The following is a 22,684-nucleotide window of genomic DNA, read 5'->3' as shown; positions in this document are numbered from 1 at the left end:
TGCAGTTCCTTGCATAGTGATGAACTACTAGCTGTGAAATTTGTGGACAGGAGGGATGTGTATATGCTGACTACCATCCATGATGAGAGTACTTCACCTGTGCCTCTTTAGGGTCAGAATGCTGAAGTGCGCAAACCTGTGTGCATTTTAGACCACAATAAGCACATGGGTGGTGTCGACAGCGTAGACCAGAGGTTGGAACCTTACACTGCTATTCTTAAGGCTTACGTTTCGTATAAGAAGTTGGCCATCCATCTCTTCAACTTAGCAACTTTCAATGCTTTTGTTGTGTTCAAGGAGTGTTCTCCTGCGTCAAAGTTGACATTTGTTCAGTTTCAGCACTCTGTGATAGGCAGCCTTGTTGTGGTGGAAGAGGCAAGTGTGCCTAGATTGGTGGAGGATGTGGCTCGATTGAAAGATCACTACTTTCCTGATTACATTCCTCCCACATCTGCAAAAGACTTTCCCACTAGGAGATGTAGAGTCTGTTGGCGAAGAGGTTTGCGGAAGGAGACTTGTCTTTTCTGCCTAGAGTGTCCATCTAACCCTGGGCTGTGTGTGCCTGCTTATTTAAGAGCGTACCACACGCAAAATAATTATTGGGAGAACCCATGAGTGGTAAAGTGAACTGACTAGTTTGTATTGTTTAAAAAAATGTATTCTGTTTCAAGGTTGGCATTAGTGCAATGTATTTAGTTTTGTGTTAGTAGATTTGTATCTATTTGCAATTTATTTGCGTTTTTTATTGCATAAAAAAATCCTAAATGTGAGGGCGATGGCTGGCGGTGTGAGTGGACTGGCGCTTGGCTGGCGGTGTGCGTGGACTGGCGCTTGGCTGGCGGTGTTCGTGGACTGGTGCTCGGCTGGTGATGTGCGTGGACTGGCGCTCGGCTGGCGTTGTGTGAATAGTGACTTGCTGCTGGTCACTACACACGCTGCTAGCTGAGCCCCACTCCTTGCAATCCATCAGCTTGTATGGTTGCAGTGTCAGGAATGTGGGTGTGTGAAAGTGATGGTCCCTTGAATGGCGCTGTCTGCTGGTGTGAGTGTTTTAATGTGATCGGCTCGCGGCTGGCAGTGTGAATGGTTTTGTATGTGTCACACGTATGAAAGGTGTATAAATGGCCTGTAAAGAGGTTGGTGCCTTGTCGTGGCTTTAGAGCTCATGAGCTGTGAGTCAATGGTTCAGTTTCTCGTCCTTTCAATTATTAACAGTGCATTTCATTTTTGTGAAATCATTGCGAATACAATTGTATATACTGAACCATCACTCACCCTTGTGCCAAATCCAACCAGTATGTGTGTGTGCTTGAGGATTAGATGGCTGTGCAGTAATATTGGTCTTTTTTGTCTTTCTGAAGCAGGGTGTACCTTGTTCCTTTTTTATAATGTTGTGATGTGTTAGTTTTGCGCCTGGTGGTGGGAATGGCCTTGTGTGAATCACGTATGAAAGGTGTGTGAATGGCCTATAAAGCGGATAGTGCCTTGCCGTGGCTTTACAGCTCGCGAGCTGCGAGTCACTGGTTTGGTTTGTCCATTAAAATATTGACACTGCATTTCATTTCTGTGAAATCTCTTGTTAATAAAGATTTATCTACTGAACCATCACTCGCCCTTCGTGCCAAATACAACCAGTGTGTGTGTGTGTGTGTGTGTGTGTGTGTGTGTGTATGCTTGAGGAAAAGATGGTTGTGCAGGAATCTTTGTCTTTTTAGTCTCTCTGCCAAGGTGTACATTCCATCTAAGAATAACCTACCAACCGTAGATATGGTCGTAAACTCATGGGAGTACATGCTGATGTTTCTCTTGTGAATTCCAACAATTATTTTATCCACAATGTCATGCAAACCTCTAAACCTCTCTCACAATTTCCTTGCAATATTGTGCCAAAAATCTCACGCTGCAGAAATAAACAACTAATTATGTCAAAACGATCTGGTTTTGCAAGGGGGGTCCCCTGGGTTTTTGGCCCTGTGCTCGGCGGCCATCTAGAGACACCTCTCAAACCCAGACATTTCTGAAAACTAGACACCCAGGGAATTCCAGGGTGGTATGTCTTGCGTGGATCCCCCAACGTTTCCTTACCCAGAATCCCCTGCAAACTTCCATTTTAGCTGAAAAATATAATTTTTCCACACATTTTTGTGTGGGAAAGTGTGGCATCACCGGGCTCACGCAAATTTCCTACCACCCAGCGTTTCTCCAGGTCTCCCGATAAAAATGGTGCCTCACTTGTGTGGCAGGCCCAAGTACCCGCGACAGGCAAGGGCCCAAAAAGTAGTGAGGCGACATCAAAATTGCCTATCTCAAAACCACCTGGTTTTGCAAGGGGATACACCTGGGTTTTTGGCCCTGTGCTCGGCGGACATCTAGGGAAACCTACCAAACCCACACAGTTCTGAAAACTAGACACACGGGGGCTTCCAGGTAGGTATGGCTTACGTGGATCCCCCAACGTTTCCTTACCTAGAATCCCCTGCAAACCTCGATTGTAGCTGGGAAAAAAATATCACTTTTTGTACACATTTTTGTGTGGGAAAGTTGTGGCATCACCGGGCTCACACAAATTTACCACCACTCACTACCTTTTGGGCCCTTGCCTGCCGCGGGTACTTGGGCCTCCCACACAAGTGACGCATGCTGGGTGGTGTGAAATTTGTGTGAGCCTGGTGATACCACAACTTTCCCGCACAAAAATGTGAAAAAGTGATCTTTTCAGCTAAAATTGAGGTGTGCAGGGGATTCTGGGTAAGGAAACGTTGGGGGATCCCCGCAAGCCATACCTTCCTGGAATCCCCTGGGTGTCTAGTTTTCAGAACTGTGTCGGTTTGGTAGGTTTTCCTAGGTGCCAGCAGAGCTAGGGTTCACAAACTACAGCTAGGCAATTTACCAAAAAAGGGTCATTTTCCACTGAGAAATTGGGGTGTGTCCACGTTGCGTTTTGGGCCGTTTCCTGTCGCGGGCACTAGGCCGACCCCCACAAGTGAGGTACCATTTTTCTCGGAAGATTTTGAAGAACACGGGATGGGTGCAAATTTGTGGATCCACACAGATGCCAGAACTTTCCACCACAGGAATGTGGGGAAAATGTGTTTGTTTGCCAATTATTTTGGTTTGCAAGGGATTTTGGGTAACAGAACATGGTGGGAGGCAGTCAAGTCCCCCCATCCTGGATTCCCCTGGATGTTTAATTTTAAACAATGTATAGGTTGGCTAGGTTTCCCTAGGTGCCGGCAGAGCTATGGTTAAAAAACTACAGCTAGGCACTTTACCAAAAAAGGGTCATTTTTGACTGCAAAACTGAGGTGTGTCCATGTTGCATTTTGGGCCTTTTCCTGTCGCGGGCACTAGGCCGACCCACACAAGTGGGGTTCCATTTTTCTTGGAAGACTTTGGGGAACACGGGGTGGGTACAAATTTGTGGATCCATGCGGATTCCAGAACTTTCCACCACAGAAATTTAGGGGATTTTTTTTATTTTTAATTTTAGGTTTGCAAGGGTTTCTGGGTAACGGAACCTGGAGGGCGGCAGTCAAGTCACCCCATACTAGATTTCCATGGGTGTCTAGTTTAAAAAAATGTGTAGGTTTGATAGGTTTCTCTAGGTGCCGGTAGAACTATGATTAAAAAAACTACAGCTAGGCACTTTGCAAAAAAAGGGTAATTTTTTATTGTGAAAATGTGGTGTGTTCACGTTGGGTTTTGAGCCATTTCCTGTCATGGACACTATGCCTACCCACACAAGTGAGGTACCATTTTTAATGGGGAGACTAAGGGTAATTTAGTTTTGTTAAGCAACTGTTATTACCTATTGACTTTTGATGCATTTCTGCCTTCCAAATTAAAGACATTATGTAAAAAAGTAGTCCTTTTAAAAAATGACCAATAATTCTCATGCTAGTATGAGTATTCCCAATTTGGGAAATTTGCAAATATCTACGGTTTCTAAACTCTATATTTTGTTCTCATGTCAGAAATACATAGGTGTCTTTCATACCTCTTTTTCCATGTATACATTTTCCCACAATAATTGCTATATACCTGGTCATAATAAAAAGCCAGTCCAAATTGCTGCTCAGTTTTTCACTCTGGGTTCGTCGGGTTCTTTGTGAGCCTACAAGTCCTATATATCCCCACAACCAGTAAGGTCCAGCTGATGTAACGATATATTGCTTTCAAAGAGCTGTCATAATTACAAGAAGTTACAGGTGAAAACGTGGACACAAAAGGCTGTTTTTTCAGTTATTTCTCAATTTTTCCTATATTTAACTGTTAGTTGCTATAAAGAAACCTTGATGGATCTACACAAATGACTCCTTGCTGAATTCAGAATTTTGTTTACCTTCTAAAATGTAGAACTTTCCAGGATCCATTATTACTTTCATACCCATGTTTACCATTAACTGGAAAGAGGTTGAAAGCAGAAAAAAAATAGCATAAATAGGCTATGTCCCAGAAAAATGCCAAAACTGTTCAAAAAATGTTGGTTTTCTGACAAAAGTCTGTCATTCCCTAAAAGCTGGGAAAATGGTGATTTCAGCCCCACAAACCCTTTTCTGAAACCATTTGCAGGGAAAAACCCAGACGCTTTCATTTACAGCCCTTTTTTCCCCATTTTTCCACCCAAAACAAAATTTAGCTGTATTTCGGCTAATTTCTGGGACCCCTCCAGGGGAATCCACAAACCCTGGGTACCTTTAAAATCCCCATGATGTTTGAAGAAATGGATGCAAATTTGGCGTGGATACCTTATGTGGTCAAAAAGTTACAGGGGCCTATGCACGCTTAGCACGGGAGGGGGGTTGGGGGGGGGGGGGGGGAGGCCTAGCAGCGAAGGGGTTAAGTTCACTTGAACCCTTCACGCACATGCAGTGTATGGTAGGGATGGAAACCTGGGGCCTCATTTATGAGAAATGACGCATCGCTGCGTATCTGTAAGCGTAAAAGTGACGCATTGCTGGAGTGTGTCACAAAAGTGATGCAACTCCAGCAATTCGTCCTTTCACATGGGGCAAGCCCCATGTGAAAGGGCCTGCGTCAGTCTTACGCCTGCTGTTAGGCAGGCGCAAGATTTTGACGCAACAGTGTCCTAAAAGTCATGCAGTGAAATCTCATAGATTTCACTGCATCACTTCTACGACCCTTCCTTGCGTCAATACGCCCCCCTTGCATACATTATACCTGGCGCAGGTATACTGTGGCGCAGGGGTTTACAAAGTGACGCATCTACCAAGATGCGTCACTTTGTAAATATGCCGCAACAAGGCGCATTTTTTACGCCACTGGTGCGTCACAAAAAGTGACGCACTGGCGGCGTAAAAGTGACGCACAGCCTCATAAATGAGGCCCCGGGAGGCAGCCGGATTGCGCACCTTAGGCTACTTGCTCAGTGAGGATGCCCTACCAGCAGCTTAGGGAGGAGTACAATCCTCTGGTGGGACACTTTCTGGTGTATGGTGGTCTCCTGGTGCTGGGGTATTACAGACACTGAACCAACCTTCAAGACCTTTTAATAGATACACTGTAAATTATGGGAGGTGGTCGTAAACTTATTACATGGCTCGTCCGCGCACTGGCCCACACCACATGAGCTACTGGCTGCAACCCGGGATTGTTGAGAGACGGACGTAGGCAGAGAATTCATGCAGAAGAAGTGGGAGAAAGTATTAGGCTACTGTAGAACACTATTGAGGAATGCAAAATTGCAATATATCCTGAATAATAGACTTTATAGGGCTTCTCACTCCCGCTCACCTGCATCATATATTTGGTTCCTCCTTGATGTGCCCCAGATGTTGACAATTGGAAGCGGACCTCCTGCACATGTTCTGGGCTTGCCTGGCAGTGGCATCTTTATGAGGAGAGGTTTCTGAGGCACTGAGGGAAGTGACTGGTCGTTCGGACGTGTGCACAATGGAGGGAGGCCTTCTGGGCCGGTTTAAACACCATAAGAGGGCAAAAGCAAGTGCTAAAGTGATTGATTTAGCTCTGCTGATCTCTCGCTGACTTATTGCCATGCATTGGCAGGCACCGATATTGCCTGGAAGGTTGCACTGGTGGAGGGCGAACCCCAAGTGGGGGCACGCAGAAGTGGTGGCGCTGATGCATGAAGAGTTTTGGTTACTGCGTAAATACCCTTCTGCAGCGGACTGGGAAAAGCTGCTGGCTGATTTACACAGTTGCAGCGAAATCCTAGTTGCCTAGGGATTCAATGCTTGCCAACTGTCGAGTACTTTACTGGCCCTGCTCCGTTAGAGGTTATGCTCCAGCCCACAGTGCGTCCTAGCTCCTTGCGTTGCAACTCCCTGATAGGCTGATATATATATCTCCCGCACAGACATTCCGCTGGGTGTCTTTGGGGACTCACTGAAATAGTCTGGCAAGGATGTGCAGCAACGGCGATCTTAAAGCTACCAGTGATTGAGTATTGTCACCACATATTACTGTTGGTAATTGTTTGGGGGGGGGGGGTCTTTGTAGGTCGAGCCTAGAGCACGCATGCGCTGTGCTCTGGCGAGACTTTTAGTAAGGGCTTCAGAAAATGCAACCACTGAGGCTTAGAGCTTGCGTGCATGTGCGTGGGCACGCGCTAACGAGCAGAGGCACCATATGGCTTTCCGCTCTCCTCATGGGTCACAGGCCCTGGCTGTTCTCTCCTCCCTCTGCATTCCGTTCTCCTCATCTTCAAAGTTGAAAACAACCTCTCGAAACCTCCCTTTGAACAGGGAGGACAGAAACTGTTCCTGTTTGCAAGCCTCACCACTATTCATGCCATGGAAGTTTGTCAATAGGGCATGAACAGTGCATTTCATTTCTCAAAAACAAGTGTCCCTGTCTCCCTTTCTACTCTGGGCTGCTCGCTTCTCCGGCCCCCACCTCTAGGCTTCAAGGTCAGAGTCTGCCAGCAGCTTTGCTCTCCTCCTTCTCCCCACCCCCTTTTTCAGAGGGGAGGGGAAGGGGAAGGGAGGCTGGGTCCATTGCAAGGTTCTCCACCAGTAGCTTCAGGTATGTCATAGAAGCGGCCACTTTACCCTTAATACGTAGTGCTTACCCCCTCTGCCCCCGCTCTGTCCTAACACTTATCATCAGGTTCAAAGCTCGCCGTGCTTACCCTCTTGCCCCCGCTCTGTCCTAACACTTATCAGGTACAAAGCTCACCGTGCTTACCCCCCTGCCCCCCGCTCTGTCCTAACACTTATCATCAGGTTCAAAGCTCGCCGTGCTTACACCCCTGACCCCGCTCTGTCCTCAACACTGATCATCAGGTTCAAAGCTCACCTTGCTTACCTCCTGCCCCCGCGCTGTCCCAACATTGATCATCAGGTTCAAAGCTCACCGTGCTTACCCCCCTCCCCCACTCTGTCCTAACACTTATCACTACGTGCTTACCCCCCTGCCCCCGCCCTGTCCTAACACTTATCAGGTTCAAAGCTCGCCGTGCTTACCCCCCTGACCCTGCTCTGTCCTCAACACTGATCAGGTTCAAAGCTGGCCATGCTTACCCCTCTGCTCCCCGCTCTGTCCTAACACTTATCATCAGGTTCAAAGCTTGCCGCGCTTATCCCCCTGCCCGGTCCTAAAACTGATCATCAGGTTCATTTTTTTTTTTAATACATTTTTATTGCCATCAAAAAAGGGCAAATATATACATAAACATACAGGGCAAAAGAAGCAAATATATACATCAAATTAACCTGAACGTTTGAATTAGGTATCAGGCAAGAAGATAAGTGTAAAACAGAGAACAATAAAGAAGAGCTAGAAACAGTCACAAAGTTAATTAATACAACACAATCAGCGATTAAGGTGATATATCCAAAGCCAGTGGTCTCCATATTGCTTCTAGCTTAATCAAGGGACGTGCTCCACTTGCTTTAGCTAAGGCTGCCTCCAAACAATACGTCTCCATAATAATAGTCCACCAATCCCCAACCAATGGCGGTGTCGTAGAAACCCAAACACGGGCAATAGCCAATCGAGCAGCAGCCATCAGCATTGTAAAAAGGCGTGCAAGTACAGGTTTGTCCCCCTTGTGTAACCCAACATAATTTCAAAGTCAGTAAATGAGGGATCTAGTCCCAATTTAAGATGTAGGATCTGACCAATCTTCTGCCAGTAAACCCTCAATTCTGTACAATCAATGAACATATGTATAAGGTTGGTAGCATATAACCCAGATTTAGGACATTTTATCTTGTCCCTCGTCTTTGTTCCCTTGGGCCCATTTAGCTATTTTTTCCGGAGTATAGTACAATATACATGTCGTACGTAGTTCCTGAATTTGCAGACTAACAGAATGGACCGAGTCCCCTATATGTCCTAGAGCCTGTTTAAACACTCTACGTGTAACTCCTACACCGAAGGTTTGACTCCAGCGCTGTGCTAATTTTCGCTGCCATCTAGCCGAAAGCTATGCAAATGTTTATACATTTCCCATGTAAAGGACTTGGTTTCCCCCCATATAAACAGTCCCAAATATTGGAGTGTATTATCGCAGTTGGGGCCAGATCTTGCCCCGAGTAGTCCCTGATCTGTAAACACTTAAAGAAAAAGCGGCCAGGGAGTTTAGGATGTATATGCAAATTTTCAAACGACTTAATTCCGCTGTCACCATACAAATCGCTTAAGCATGTAATTCCATATTTGGCCCAAGATTTACCTGCTTGATCAGGGAACACTTCGGGGAACAAAGGATTCCCCATAGTGGAAGTTTTGCATGAAATACCGATAGTTTACATCTTGCAGACATTGCTCGCCATATATTTATACAGTGTCTCTCACTGTCTTGAACCTGACTTGCTTAAAGTAATTTGGATCTCTAATCCCGTATAAAAAAATTCTTGCGTGTTGCCTAGAGTGAACCTAAAGATGGAGTCCGTCTGGTCTAGACCAAGCAGACTACGAAAGCGTCCAGTGAAAGCAGCCCAGGATTAAATTTTTAAGTCTGGAAAGCCAAGTCCGCCTTGAATATATGGAGATTTAACCTCCTAGGTTTTTTGTATCCCCATATAAAACTACTGAAAGTCCCCTCAATTTTTTTAACAAATATATTAGAAACCCGTAAGGGAATGGACCGAAACAAATATAAAAACTTAGGAAGTATTTTCATTAAATTGTATCTGCCTTAGATGCCTATAGGGAGCCTATGCCAAATTGAGCAATTTAGCTGTTTCATTCAAGAGTGGTACGTAGTTTAGATTAATAATCTGGTCAACCTTAGCTGTTATCTTTACCCCTAGATATGCAACAGTAGTACATACCCCCATAGTTGGGTATTGGGGCTTGAAATGAACAAGCAATTGTGTTTTGTTACCGTTTAGTTTATATCCGAAACGACCCCAAACTTTTCTGCTTCTTCTTCTCTAGTTGCCACTGCTGTGTCTGGATTAATGGCAAAAACCGCAATATCATCAGCGTACGCTGTGATCCTGAGTTTAGTTAACTCGGATACCAACGGTTTTATATGCCTACAAGACTGCAGAGTACGTATAAATGGCTCGATATATAGAGCAAATAGTAATGGGGAAAGGGGGCAACCCTGCCTAGTCCCACATAGAATTCGAAATGGTGTTAAGCGAGACCACATATACGTAAGTTTAGTTTGAGGGTTAAAATATAGAGCCTGTACCCAGGACCTAAACTGCCCTCCAAGGCCAGCATTAGCCAATACAGCCCATAAAAAATCCCACCTGAACCGGTCAAAGGCCTTCTCGGCGTCCAAAAGGATCATACCGAAATCAATTGATTTCTTCTCAGCAAAATCAAAAGCTCCAGTAGCCATATTAACATGGGCAGTAATGTCCCTGACCACAATAAACCCATGCTGATTTTCAGATACTATTCTCGGCATTAGCGGGGCGAGGCGGCTGGCCAAGATTTGAGAGAAAATCTTGGTGTCCGCGTTTATTAAAGAAATAGGCCGATATGATCCGCATTCTGTCGGTGGTTTACCCTTTTTTAGAAAGAATATAATCTGGGTCATACACCATGACTCAGGTGGCTGCCTGCAAATTGTATTACTTTGCTGAGAGGTATAATCATTATATTCCTGCCCCTGCTCTGTCCTAACACTTATCATCAGGTACAAAGCTTGTCATGCTTACCCACTTGCCCCCGCTCTGTCCTAACACTTATCATCAGGTTCAAAGCTCGCCATGCTTACCCCCTCTGCCCTCGCTCTGTCCTAACATTAATCATCAGGTTCAAAGCTCGCCTTGCTTACCTCACTGCCCCAGCTCTGTCCTAACACTAATCAGGTTCAAAGCTCTCCATGCTTATCCCCCTGCTCTGTCCTAACACTTCTCATCAGGTTCAAAGCTCGCCGTGCTTACCCCCCTGAACCCCGCTCTGCCCTAAATTAATCATCAGGTTCAAAGCTCGCCGTGCTTATCCCCCTGCCCCTGCTCTGTCCTAACACTTATCATCAGGTTCAAAGCTTGCCAGGCTTACTCCCTTGCCCCCCACTTTGTCCTAACACTGATCATCCGGTTCAAACCTCGCCGTGCTTACCCCCTCTGCCCCCCGCTCTGTCCTAACACTTATCATCAGGTTCAAAGCTCGCCGGGCTCACCCCTCTGCTCCCCTCTCTGTCCTAAAACTGCTCATCCGGTTCAAAGCTCGCCGTGCTTACCCCCTCTGCCCCCGCTCTGACCTAACACTTATCAGGTTCAAAGCGCGCCGTGCTTACCCCCCTGCCCCCGCTCTGTCCTAACACTTATCATCAGGTTCAAAGCTCGATGTGCTTACCCCCCTGCCCTACGCACTGTCCTAACACTTATCAGGTGCACAGCTCGCCGTTATGCAGCACAATATCCTTGGTGCAACAACATCAACTGTTGCATGGCTAAACACTTATAAGGTCCCAAAAGTGAGCTCTATTGACAATGCCAATGCTTGTTTTCTCTTGCTATTCTCCCAACTGCACTGGCAGATCGAGAACTCCTACCAGCATTATACTTAAGTCATGACTGACATCACTGATGTAATGGAAACACTTTATTTATGTAACGATCATATGATGGAAATGCTGTGTTGCTTTTGGTGAAAAAAATGGGTTTAAAAAGAAGAAAAAAAATGTATAAATAACATTTGAACGTAATTTTAAAAATAGTTAAACTATTTCTATACATAACTTTCAGTAACTGTAATACATAATAAATAAATGTTTTGCGTTAGTTGGAAATGTTTTAATACGCATTTAAAATATATCAAGTTGTTTATTTCGTTCTTTATCTCAAATATATAAAATGTACATTATTAACCATGAAAATAATTTTACATATTTTGTAAAGTTTAATATACTTTTTAAATGTTTTCTACACTTTACCATAGAGAGATTGCCACCCCTCTTTCAGAGACCACCACCTATGAGCGAAAAGGTAATAATACAAACTTGACATTTGTAAATTTGGATCCAACCCCTTTTCCTACTTGAGACATACAAGTCTAAACGTAGTATTTAGGTCACACATGGAAATGTTGAATAGCTGGAAGTAGTAACTTTACTTTACTATGTGTACATTTACCTTTGTTAATAGGCCCCTGAAAGTATGACGCTGTTGTTATGGTATTCAAATGAAACAACAGTATTTTATGAATTGTGAGAGGCAGGAAGAGGCTGAACCATGGCATGCTGCATGATCAAAACATTAGTGGGCGTCTACCTAATAATGTCCAAACCCTTATTCTTCTTCCCAGAAAAGGTTTGGCTGACAACTAGGAACTCTGGATGTTAACCTCCAATAAACTGTAGCAACATGAATTTCTCCTATTTCTTAACAAATCATAATTTATTGTTAAATAATTGTTGAGTGCAATTCTAAGATTTTTAGCTGCTTAGATAGAATATAATAAGGGAAGGCCTAGCCTGGCAGTTCAAGCTGGATTGTTTCCATGGGGAACAGGGTCAAGACTGATTTGCAAATGGCTGGGTCTGAACTAGAATGTCATGGGGAGCAAACAAACGATGGATTTAGGCCCATATCTCTGTACTGGGTTGAATGCTTGACATTGTGCAGCATTCTTTCCATCAACTGTTCTTTTTCATTGATAATTTTGATCACACGTTTTATGTTATATTTTGCACTTTTTTCCATTACAGTGGTTGTTTATAGGCAATGTTATCAAGTGAGTGCTGCCTAGATATGGAACCCACCACTCTTTTCTGCAAACTCTACTAATCTTTCCTCACTTTGTACTAGAGCGCGACACCATATTTAGAGTATGGATGCCCACAAGGGCATGTAGTTTAGTGCTGAATATGAAGGTTATTCACAGGTCAGACTACTTGCACAGGGATATTGTGAGTCCGTAGGCAAGCCCATTTGGGCCAAACAGGGCATTATTCTGGTTTCCACCAGAACAAACACATTTTTACCTGGCATACTCAGCAGTAGAACTGCCTCAAGCTCTGATTTCTTTCACTGACAGATGTTTTTTGTACAATTATTTCACTGAACATTTTGGCTAGCCACTTTTTGTAATATACTCAAACTCTTTAACCTTTACTTTTGCCTTTCCTGTCCCACTCAGGCTCCCAGCTTGGCACCTAAAGTCAACTGTAATTTAATTAATGCAATCTCTTGGCCGAAGCATGTTACACACATTTTCAATCTATTGGAATTCACAGCTATGATAGATTATGCATTACCGAGACCTGGCTAAAAGAGGAAATAGAAACCGAAATCTTAGATTTCATTCCACAAGTCAATTATTTTCTAAAACATGATCACCCATAAACAAAGAGGGGAGTAATACCACCCGTGCATTCATTTAAAAAAAATATTTGCATCCTCTGATACTGTTGACCATATCACACTGATTTCTAGACTAAAGAATTGCAGCATCAATGCACTGCCCTAGCATGGTTCACTTTTTTTCCTATAAAATAGATCACAAAGAGTTTTCTTAGATAAATACGCATCACCATAGGTCTTGATAAACACTGGTGTCCCCCAGGTTACCTTTACTTCATATTTATTCAAAGGGTTATGTTGTTTCGATTTGTAGAGCACAGCTAATCACCCATCAGGAGTAAACAGGAGAGTGGGCTTTATGGAACTCCTAGCTGAAGAGACAGGTGTTTACCTTCCTATGACAGTCGGGAAGGGATGGGATATCCTTATGTGTTGTGGGAGGTCATCGCAGGACATTTCTGTGATGTAGGAGAAAGACTGTCACCGGATTTTGTGGATGCAGGAACTTGTGCGAGGGAAAGAGATGCTGAGCGTAGTGGTCTGGAAGGCTGGCAGAAGTAAAGACGGTTGCTGAGGTACGCAGGTCCGGCGTTGTTTAGGGTTTTGTAAGCTTGGGCGAGTATCTTAAATGACATTATTTATATGTGGGTAGCCAGTGGAACACTCTGAGGTGTGGAGTGATGAGTACCGCAGGGGTTATCCACAATGAGTATGGTGGTGGCATTCTAGATCGTTAAGATCCTTTGAATGGGGGGCATTGGAGATTCCAGCGCAGAGTGCTTTGCTGTAGTCCAGTCTTCTGGTTGTGAAGGCCTGGGTGACTGTTCATCTTGAGTGTGTGATGAGCCACTTGAAGATCTTGTGGAGCATTCTTAGTATGAGGAAACTAATGAGGACACAGCATTCACCTGCTTAGTCATTACGAGTTTGCGGTCTGGGATGATTCTGAGATTTCTTGCGCGGTCTGTAAGTGTGTCATAGTCCGCTTGCCACCAGAAGGACTCCCCAAGGGGAGCTCTTGCTTACGAATATCAGGATTTCAGTCTTCTCAATGTTGAGTATCAGGCAGTTTTCCTTCATCCAGCTGGCCATGATTATAATACAAGTTGTGAAGTTGGTACCGGGGGTGCTGTTTCTGTCAGTGAGGGAGAGGATAAGCTGAATGTCATAGGCTTAGGAGACCATGTTGATCTTGTGGGCTCAAATGATGTATGCGAGGTACACCCTGTAGATGCTGAAGAGGGCTCAGTGGTGTATGGGGTGGCGCTGACCCGTTGGGTTCTGTTGGAGTGGAAGGAGACAATCAGTCTGAAGGCAGGGCTTTGGATTCCTAAACCTTGAGATGAGGGTGGCGTTAGATACGGTGTTGAATGCAGCTGAGAGTTCAAGGAGGAGGAGGGCTGTTTCTCTTCTGTCTATGATGGTCCTGATGTCGTTATTAGCTGCTATGAGGGGAATATCTGTGCTGTGGTTGCAGCGGAATCCCAACTGAGTGGTGTCTAGGAGGTGGCTCTGTTCCTTTTGAGTGGAGAGTGGCATGTTGATCGCTTCCTCCATTTCCTTGGACAGGAAAGGCAGGAGATTGGTCAAAAGTTGCTGAGTTCTGGGCCAGCTGATGGTTTCTTCAGGAGGGCTTTGACCTCAATGTGTTTCCAGTTGTTCGAGAAGGTGCAGCTGTGGATAGATGTGTTGATGATGGAAGTGAGAAAGTTGCTGATGGAAGTTCTACCCAGGTTGTTGATGTGGTGTGGGCAAGGGTCGGTGAGTGCTTCAGAGTGGATGGTTTTCATGATTTTGTTGGTGTCTTCCGTCGTGAGGGGGTTCCAACCATGAGTAGATGTGTTGCGGTGGTGGGTGGTAGAATTTTGATATGGTCTTCTGTGGAGGATTGGGATTTGAAGTTGCTATAAATTTTGAGTATTTTGTTGAAGAAAACATTGAAGGGGTTTTGCAGGAGGTTCTGTGATGGCGGCAGAGGTGGGGTTGGAAAATTCTCTGATGATGTTGAGTTCTCTGGCAGTGATGGATCTGGATTCCAGTCCCTGAGCAAGGGCTAACATCCAGGATTCTTTGATCTGGGCATAGAATTTCCTGAGAGCTGCTTTGTAGGCGGTCCTGGTGTGGCTGTCATGGCTAGTTTTCCATCTTCTCTCCAGCTGTTTGCAGTGGCGTTTAGAGTTTCTCAGGTCCTCCGTGTACCAGTGAGCTTGAGCATGTGTTCTTGCGTTTGTGACTGACCTTGGGGGAGCTAGTGTGCCAGTACAGTCAGAGATCCAGCTGATGAAGACTCTTACTTCGATCTATAGGTTACCGGTCGGGTCGGACTAATTGGATCCGAAAGATGGGGTCCAGTCATTTTCTACTAACTTGTTCCCCCGGAGTATGAGGTTGTTGGCATATTGGGTTTTGTGGGGTGGCGTGTGTTGATGTGAAGTGTAAGATTGAGTCTTTAGTCCTGGGTTAAGGAGAGGAATATGCTGTTGCAGGTACAGTGTGGTTTCTGGGAGGGGCAGGGCAAGGTGGAGCAATGTCTAAATGTACTCTTGCTCATCAGCAAGTATACTATCGCAAAGCAGGACTCCATCTGCCTAGGCTTCATGAATCTGTCTAGTGCCTTTGACAGCATGGTAAGATCTAAATTGTGGGTCTTGTTGTGTGACCTCGGGGTGGACCCAGGGCATGCCCAATTCCTGCAAGCTTTGTACTTCGATCTTTCAGAGTCCGTTAGGTATGGCCCTTCTGGCGAGTGCACCCGCTGTGAAAGGGCGTACGCAAGGGATGTGTATTGGCCCAAATTCCATTTCTGTTGTACATTAAAGCTCTTGAGGCTGCACCCTCTGTCTGTGCTGTGGATGTCTCGCAGGTGGGCAAGAAAAAAGTCCACACATTTCTCTATGCGGCTGACGTTGTCCTATTGGGGAGAACACACAAGTGTCTAAACATCCTTTCCAGGAGTTTGTCAGCTTCATGGATCTCCTGGTTATAGTGACGAATCGTTCAAAAATGTACACTATATTCTGTGGCCCCAGATCTGTGAAGTCAAAAAGCATATTCCTCCAAGGCTTGGTGTGTGGTCTTCGATGCCAGGGGAAACTGGGGTCCCTGCAAATATAAAGCTACCCATTGGTTTGCTAATGCCGCTTGCTGCATTTACAGCTTAGCCTCACATATTGTCAGAAAGCCCATGGCCACCCAGTTGGAGGTCTTCAGGAGCAAATGCCTCCCCATTCTTACGTATGGCAACGGCATTTGGGGGTATTCCAACATCACCGTCCTGCAGACTGAAGAGAACAGTGTCCTGCAACGTCTTCTAGGCGTACCCCGGCTTGTGGCTCCTATGTTGTTCATCAAGAGTTGGGGGTTAAGCATGTTGAAGACTGCATTAAATTGGCCCTCTTGGTGCTATGGTGTGCTGTCTGGGCGGACCCGCAGGCAGGTCTCATGCGAAAGATGATCACGGATTGCCTTGCTTGTGATGAAGGATCAGCCATAGCCTGGTTGCAATACATTACGCATGACCAAAACTCTTTTCTACCCCCTCTGCTAGAACTAAGGTTGACTTAACCTGGGTTACAAAAGCCTTCCAAACAAGGAAAAGGCGTCTTAAAGAAGAAGATAAATTTGAAAAGATTTCTGCAAGGGAGTATGCGAATCTTCAAACCACCTCCAATATGGAGCTGTATTTGTCATGGGTGGATGCTACCTGGGACAGAGTCCTTTTAACCAGGCTAAGTTTGGTATTGTGAAGTGGCACTTGAGCTTCCCTCTGGGCTAATTTGATTCCAGTAACTTGCTACTCTTTCCTTGTGATGCGTCCTCGCACCAGAGTTTGCTCCACTTCACTTTTTTTGCTGCAAATACCACTTGGCACACTCAAAGTTGTTCAGTCCCATTAATTAGAATATGTGACATTAGAAGATGTGCTGGGGCACTGCTGTACCTGCAAGGGTTAAATTCCCCCACACTCTGCAGCAGCATTCGTTCATTTTTAAGTACGGTATCGCCAAAAGGAAAACAACTATTATTTTAACAGATAGATGCTGTTAGAGGGGCAATTGCCTGATGGGTTCACCCTAGGTGTTAACCCACGCAGTATGACTCCCTTTCCTTTTTAACCATAGACCTTTCAAATGTTTTAATATTGTCCGTTTTTACCATGTCATTATTTGCGGTTTTAAAATGTTAAACTGATGAGGTGTGTTTACTGCCGAAATAGAGTATTATCTGATCTGAGTGGTTAATCCAGGCGAGTGAAGTGACTGAAAGCAACTTTGTCACTGGCAGTGAAGATGGGGTCGAGGGTGTGTCCTGCATTTTGAATAGGCCCTTTGACGATTTGGTTGAGTCTTATGTTGGCGAGGCCCTCGAGGATGGTGGAGGAGTTTGGTCGTCAAGATGAAAGTTGAGGTCGCTGAGCAAAAGGAAGTTGTTGGATTTAACGACAGAGACTATGAAGTCTACATTCCTCCTTCCACTCAGCTGATCAGTACTTTCAGTGGTAGCTTTTCATCTGTGCTGATGCCATCCAGCCGATTTTTCACCTCAAAGTAATCAACATCAACCCTTCTATCTTAAAAAATTGCCTGTGCAGTTGGAGCTGCATGAACCAAAATTGGTTAAAAGTTAACATGGAAAAAATAGAAACTCTAATAATTGGAAATGACCTCTCTGCTTGGTTTTCTCTGCTTTGGTTTGATACCCTTATTCTAGGCCAACTGTCAAAAGCCACGGTATCAAATGTCATTATAAAAAGATAATGAACAGTCAAGTTCCTGCAATCATCTAATCGTGTACCTACTATGGGAGCAAACTAAGAGCTATTATATCCCTTCTCCTAATGGCAGTAAGGATCGCAGCAATATTAGAATCAAGATTAGACTGCTGCGATTCTCTTTAACTCAGGATATTTTTTACAAAAAAATGAAACAATACAAATTTAAGCAGCTAGGCTGATGACCCTATAACCTCGTTTCACCTCAGTTAAACTACCCTAGATTAGCTACTCTGGCTTCCAATTGAGAGTAGGAAAGCTTTCAGGACTTTTGTCCCCAAGTGCCTTTCCAGGAATGCCCCAGAATTTTTAAAGGCAAAAATATCCAGATAAACTCCTACCTGGTCTATCCGTTCATAGACTACAAATTTACTTGTACAACTCTCTTTCTCAAAAACATCATACTCAGCTGTGGTGGCTAGTATTCAGCACGGTGGGAGGCTGGAGGGGGCAGGTCGCCGGGGGAGATGGGGGGCGAGGGGGGTTGAGGGAATGGAAAAAAAAAAAAAAAAAACGACGACTTCTGGCGCCTCCTCCTCCTCCCAGTTTTCTTTGCTCGCTTCTAGGGCAGGCAGCCTCTCGATAGCCAATAAAAACTCTGCAGAGCAGCATTATGACTGGTCTCAGCACCGTGGATCGGCGCTCAGCCAGAGAATGGGAGGCTGGGCATGTGCACTTTGTATGAAGGGTGTAATGCAGCCTGCATGGAGAACATACAAAGTGCACATGACTGACCAGCCAGAGACGACCGGCCAAAGCATCATGCGACCTAGGAGTGGGCAAACTACTCCTCCCTTGCCCTTCTCTGTGAGCAAGGCTGTCATGCCCCTACCCAGCTGTGCAAGGGTAAAAGGATAATAATAACGAGTTTTGATTTTATTTTTTCCTTTGACCTGGTCAGTGGAGCGAAGATCCTCCACCTTAGCGGAGGAGCCGACACTGCTACCGAGGACAGGGTCTCACCACCCTTATCCCACATCTTTGTAGCAAGCTACCTTTCTAGCGGAGGATTATATCCTCGCACCTACTCTTTAGATAGAAGCCCAAAACCTCTCTTTTTGCTTAACTTCCTTCTTTTATTGACTACGTTTTTCTCTTACCTTATTTCATTGTAGCACCCAGAGACCTTATGGTGTATGTTGTGCATTGCAAATATTCCAACTCAAACTGTGTGACATAATATGTATGTCCTAAAAACAGCTTAAATATATTTTTTTACTGAGTGTATAAATTAATTAACCTCGACGGAGCTACATTTTTGTTAAACATATTTTAGACATAATATGTATTTCATAAAATGTTCCGAGACGATATTTAATACCCTGCCAATTGAGTTAAGTGATTCCACCAATGGCAGTACTATAGAGGTCCGTCTGGCTTAGTGTTAGCTGTGGCTGAAAGAAAAGTGTTGCTTATTTTGACCCTCCAATGCGCAGACACACGTGTATGTGCCCTAGCTCAAAACGTGTTCACTGATTCAGTGTTGTGTGGGGGCTTAGAGTGGTGGACCAATGCATTGGAGCGGAGGTCCCAAACCAGAACTCCACCATTCGCTGCCACAATGCCCACTGATGCGACTGAATGAGGTCAGTACTGGATACTGGGAGATTTCATGGATACACACCATGGATCCATAACCACTGCATGCCAATAAGACATAAACCTCTCAGCCAGCAGCTGCCAGGGATATGACTGGTTGTTGGGTTCAGCAGGCAGACAGCAGCAGGGGCCACGTACTGAAGTTCTGGCACAGCCCCCTATGTAGTCAGAGAAAGAGTGTGGGTGACATCCACGCTGCAGTGTACGGCCTCTACAAAATCTTTGGCGAGTTTGGAGAATGCCAGCGAGCCACCGACACAAGAAATGGTCTCGATGCCTCCAGGCCACTGGGAAAATTACCTACTGTCCAGAATGGCCATCTGGTTCTGCCCACCACTGTCCAATTAGCATACTCTAACAATAGTCCTTCCGACCTAATGTCATTCGGATGTGTTAGAACAAACTAGTTACATAAACAACAGAGACACTTGTGAATGAATCCATGCAATATAGTGTGCTAGCAAGATGAATCTTGAAATTAACTAATGGCTTCTTCCAGCGAGTTATTGGAGTATAATATGCAATAAAAATAAACACTGCACCTCTTAGTGCCTGCGTTGTCAAAGGAGGAAATGTACACACGGAATGAGCATCATGATTCAGCAGCCATTTTAACAAAGATGGAGGCGAGGATATCGAACTAGTTAGTGTAAGCCAGAAAAAACACACCAGTCATAATGGTTTCAATTGCAATAACTTAAGTTAATGCTATGCACGTATATATTTCAAATGATGAAAACTTTCACAAAAACGTTTAAAAAAAGTTGTTCGTTCAACAGAAATATTTTGTATTTTCTATGCACCCGTATTATTATTATCGAATCCGATTCCTGCTTGCCTCTTGATCTCTTTTCTCCTACTTCCCGCCTGCGCCTTTGCTACCATGGCCCCTCCAGTTTACTCCTCTTTTATAAACGTTCCTCCCCCCCCCCCCCCCCCCTTTATTTTCCTGTCTCTCCCGTCAGTCTTTTCCAACTCCCTTAGCGTAAAATCTCAAACTTGGCAATTCTTTTGCAGCATCAGAAATTAGCTTTCTGGAATATATGTTTGCGTTATTTATACACATGCATGAAACCGCCATGGTTCAAAGTGCTTTTGACTGTGGCAGGGTTTGACTAAAAAGAGTCTCAGGTTACATGGTGTCCTTTGGGTCCACATTTTTCCACTGGTCATCTCGATTTGTGATTACATCACCTTTACTCTACTTATTAAGCCACGCCATTTTATTTCATTTATTCTCGTGGTCTTTTCTCTTATTATGGTTTCCTCCCCTCTCTTCCCCACCATTTCTTCCTTTGCTCTCAACCCCCTTCCCCTTCTTACTCCGACCCAGACTCTCTGGGGCAGATTTACAAGGCCCTTGCGCCACTTTTGCGTCATTTTTCCCATGCTAAAAGGGACGCTAAAGTGGCGCAAGAAGCTTGTAAGTCTGCCCCTCAGTTTCTAAGAAGATGCAGTGCTTTGTGAACAGGACGCAATAAAGTTAAGTACCCCTTTAACATTTTGCCAGTTAGTCTTCGTATTCCATACACTGAATCCATTTAAACCCCGTCCCACTCTATGAAATGTACACAACGGTTCGGCTTGAATGCCAATCGAAAAGTTTCACAAGTTGTACACATTAATTCAATCCTGGCGCCTTTCCGACGGATGAGCTTTTAGTTTTCAAACCTCCGGTTGCAGTCCTCCCAGCACGTGACACAACCTAGCATTACTTAAGCTGCTACACACGTGCTGCTTTCAAACAGCCCCGACTCACCTCTCGGACGCTGGTTTTATACCCCAACGGATGTCCCCGGTAACCGGATTTTTGTTCTCCCTGGGAACAACGACCACTGAGCCTTAACCTTCAACCCCAGGCTCACTACAGCCAGTCCCCTTTCAGAGAGGCCCAGACCTGCCTTCTGATTGGCCAGAGTAATGTTCTGTGTTCCAGGATTGTTTAGCATGGAAGCATTCTTATTTGACAGCACCAATCAACGAGGCTGGGGCAACGGATTTCAGCTTGGCTAGAGCGCCCCCTTACTTTCCTTTTTAGGTAATCATCATAGATGCTTTTAAATTGAGTGGGTCAAGTCCTTCAAGCGTTGTGCATACTCAACATATAGGAAAGAGGAAGAAAAATGAGTACTGCAGTCTAGAATAACGCACCAGGGAATAATATCCTGAGCCCTTCGATGAGGGGGCAGGGGATGCAGCTTTAGTGTAAACCTCCATAGGTAGGGTGACCAGACAGCTCATGTCATTAGGACACCATTTGGTTTTGCATATCAGTGCATTGTGGGAGTTGTAGTCTTGGTTTAGTTTAATTGAGCCAATGAACTAACAAACCTGATGACAAGTATATGTCAGACAGTTTACCATTTTAAAATAACTAGTTTGATTACTTTACTTCGAGGTATAAAGAAAAATATCTATTAGATTCAGCAAACACTTTAGCCATTTAATGTGCATAGGCCTGGTCCGTGTGCACAGGTCTCTGTATGCCTGAAAGGTGCTGACAGAATAACTGCACTACACCTTGTGGATAGAAGGCTTGGTCAGAACAATAGTCTTTTTGCTTACTGGCGCAGCCCAGCTGGAGACCTTTTGCGTTGAGGGCTCAGTGGTAGTCCATATGTAAATGTGCAGTGCAGAACACTATATGCTACCTCCAAGATTGCTCTGTCCATGTGATGTTGCTGAAGGAGTCAGAATCTCTGTTCCTCATATAGCAGGGATGGAAATGCAATACAATTAAAAAAAACACCCTCCATAAGTGAAGGGTAAAGAGTGAGGCACCACATGCAGTGGGCTTGTTCAATCATCTTATTTTTCTACTTTTCTGGTGCCTGCCTGTCAACTAGAGACTGTTTGTTATAGGGTTGTTATAGGGTTGGGCCCAGATGTGGCTGGGCAAACAATGAGGGGTATCAATGATCCGACTACAGTTACCATGGGCATAAATGAGCTGGAAATAGATAATACAATTAGAGTTGCTCCGAGGTGGGGCCCACATTATGTTTGGCCTGGGGCCCAAAAAATCCTTAATATGTTTCCGAAGACAACGCATGAAAACCTGGACATGTCCCAATGGATTAGTGTCTGAAAGCCCATCAGAGCTGTCAGCGGCTTGGTTGAGGGGTACCTCTACTCCTAGTTTGTAACTCTTTCTAGGAAAAAAACAGACAGACAGGCATTCTCCTCAGTGAAAGGAGTGGCCAGATGATGGGCTTTAGAAACACCAAAGGTTTTTTTTATTTTTCAACTAATGCCTTCCCTACAGCAAGAGGAAGTTATGAGGGCCTCTAGAAACCAACAGATTTTCGATGCATGTTTTTTGTTTGTATTGTGTATGAAGACAGCACAAGAGTGTTCAATCTCACTGCTCAACACAGTTGTGAAGTCACAGCCTGACACTAGTACCACAAGTACTGTGACCAGTGCACCGCCTTTCCCCCACTATTTGACCACCCTCCATGCTCATTTGTGTCACGCCCCTTTCTGACCATCTGCCTCCCTCTGGATCCTTTCCACATCTCACATCACCCACAGATGTGTATGAGACTTCAGGGTGACATGGCAAATGTACAGCATACCGGATTTTATGGCAAGACCTGGAGGCTAACATTATGCAACA

This window comes from Lissotriton vulgaris, chromosome 1_1 (assembly GCF_964263255.1).
Source record: "Lissotriton vulgaris chromosome 1_1, aLisVul1.2, whole genome shotgun sequence".
Taxonomy (NCBI): domain Eukaryota; kingdom Metazoa; phylum Chordata; class Amphibia; order Caudata; family Salamandridae; genus Lissotriton; species Lissotriton vulgaris.
This window is presented reverse-complemented; position numbering follows the sequence as displayed.